Here is a 2,908-nt window from a genome sequence, read left to right as displayed (position 1 = left end):
TTTTTTTTTTTGGTTTTTCTCCGGTACCGGGAACCGAACTCACGACCTTGCGCTTGCCAGGCAGGCGCTTTTGCCGCTGAGCTAAATCCCCAGCCCCCCATCGAAGACATTCTTTATTGGGGGTTCCCCTGAAAGCTCTGTTTAGCTGCTGGCTTTACTTCACCCTCTCCTCCCTGCCTTCATCGCCTTTCTCTCCATCAAGGAGGGTGTCCCTTGAACACACCGGTCAGCATGTGTTTAAGCGTCCTGGATGGTGAGCCCCAGAAAGAGCGTCCCGGGTGGCCGTGCAGACCCAGCATGGGCACAGGGAGTTGGCTCTCATTGGAGCTGGTGATTTGGATGTCCCCTTGTGCTGGGCCGGAGCTCCAGCGGCATGCAAAGCGTGACAGCTGGCAAGGGCCAGTGAGTCATTGTGGCCACTGGCAGGGGCCCTGCGGGCAGTCTCATAGGGAGGCAGCTGCTGTGGCCTCCCACATTCAGGACATACTTGGGGAGCAACTCGCATCAGCCCTAACAACCGCTCTTGTCTTTGCCTAAAGGGGCTGTGTGTATGTGTTGGTGACAGCTTCCACCCAAGGAGGTGTGTGTGTGTCAGGCTTCCTTTCTTGGTAGAGTAACTAGGGCCTCCCGCCCACTCCCCCTACCCTGCCACCCACTCTGGCTTTGGGTCAAGAGCCTGGAACTGTTGAAATGGTAGACAGTGGGGCCTCAAAGCCTCGGTGATATGCCAGTGTACTTTGGAGACAGCACCGTCCGTCTCTCTATAGGCACAAAGACAGGCTCTGCCACTACAAAGCTTGGCCACCACTCGAAGCCACCTGTTGTCACTCAAGATATTTTCCTTGCACAGGAGGCCAGCTCAGTGTAAAATGTTGTCTTTGCTAAAAAGTGCCATTGAAAGTGGAGCTGACATTGGTAATGGAATAATGAAGATCATCTTTAAAGTGCCATTTTTTTTCTAAGAAGGTCAAAACACCCTGGGAAGTTTAAATACTCAGTAGGGACTGAAGTTCACTGCATTGCTGTAAGAAGTGCAGCTATATACAACACCTCCCCTATATGAGGACCTGCCTTCCCACCCACACGTAAGGGAGGAGGTGGAGAGTGAGGGGCCCTGGGCTTCTTACCAAGGAGAGGGGAATAGTGATAGAGAGAAGAAATGGGGAAGAGAAGATGGATTACTCTTGGGTAATTCTTGGATGGGAGACACTTAGTCCCCTCTCACATGGGGACCATCTCACCAGAATCTCAGTCACCCTTAGAAAAAGAGTTCAGGTTGAACAAGGATTCCAGCTGGGAATATATGAGAGAACATGAGTTGCGTTCATTTTCAAAAGAGAGTACAAGGCGGGGATGGTGGCATTCACCTGTCATCTCAGCACTCCGGGAGGCTGGGGCAGGAGGATTGCAAGTTGAGGCCCAGCCTGCTCAACTTAGGGACTTTGAGACACCCTGTCTCAAAAAAAAAAAAAAAAAAAGTACAAGTAATCAAGTTGTTTACCAACTGGAAATAGTGTTTATAGTTGTTGCACTTACCATATTTTCAAGCTGTATAATTGTCATGGTTGTCTTTATTTCTAGGATGGCAGAGCTTAGGCAGGAATACAGTGTTCTCTGCTCTGACTACGTTACTAAACATTATCCAATGTAATTAATAGATGTGTTTTACAGACACGATAGGGAGGGTGATGTTATTTTAAATAAATATCACTTGGACCTGATTTTAATGATGTTCACTAGGATGATTTCTGCATTTATTTATCACATGGCATTATTATTATTATTGTTGGGGGGAAGCAAAAAGGAAAGCAAAAAAAGCAAAGAAATTAGATGACATTTGTATATTTGATTTAACTATTGGTGACATAATGAAAAGGTGAGCACCTCCCCGCTGATCTCAGGGTGACTTCACAGAAAAAGGTAGAGATTTCTACTGCTCTTGTGAACCTCAAATAGAGAAATTCTGTATTTTGTCAGGGACCTATACATATGCACTGTATTATTTCTCACTGCATATTCTTTAAAAGAACCCCAACTAATTTCTGTGAAATGTTTTATAAAAGGTGAAGATGATGGGTGATGGCTTCTGCCCCAATCAAAACTTAAAAGCAGATTGGTGGAATTTGAAAGCAAGAAATATATGTGTGTAACTAGCAGAGATCGTCTGGCTAAGTCTGAGAAGAATAACTGTGAATTAAAATTTGTGTATTAACACATGTGGTTGGGTTGGAGAAGGGCTGGTTTGGAGTAGAACAAAAAAATATCCTCTGAGCCTCCCTGGAGCTCTAGCCCAAGCCAAATGTTCCAAAGGCTTACACTGATACAATAAAAAGACACAATTTGCTTGGAAGTCTGTGGCTAATTTATAACACAATGTCCGATGTCATGGTTAGTTTTGTTGCAAAAATTTGGCAGTTTAACCCAGAGTCTCAGGCAGCCTGAAAAGATGGGAGCGATTCTGGCTACAGCATCTCTCACTCGCTGGATGTTCCAAATGGTTCAAACAAGCCCTTTCATAAAGATGCGGGGCCAAGTGTGCTCAAAGGAATGAGGGGAAACAAAGGTGGCTCTGAAGTCATTTCCCCGCACTGGGTCCAGCCATCCGGTTTCACTCTTTCCCCATTGAACGGGCAGAATGCAACAGGAAGAGCAGGGATGAAAGAGAACAAACAGGCCGATGTGTTCGGGGAGAGAATGGAGGGAGGCCAGGGCACTGAGCTGCTAAACTTTCATTCTAGGTTTTCAGAAAGGAGTGAATGATGAATTATAGAAACCTGAAAGGTAATAAAATATGGGTCACTGAAGCGCTGAGGCCAAGTTTGCTGAAAACACCTGCAGAGGCAGAAGGTTCTGGAAGTCAGTGCGGCCCCACAGTTGCCCGGGTGAGACACCCTGCCCAAGGCACAGA

This window comes from Chinchilla lanigera, unplaced genomic scaffold (assembly GCF_000276665.1).
Source record: "Chinchilla lanigera isolate Chin_1 unplaced genomic scaffold, ChiLan1.0 scaffold00006, whole genome shotgun sequence".
Classification (NCBI taxonomy): Eukaryota; Metazoa; Chordata; class Mammalia; order Rodentia; family Chinchillidae; genus Chinchilla; species Chinchilla lanigera.
Note: the sequence above shows the minus strand (reverse complement) of the source record.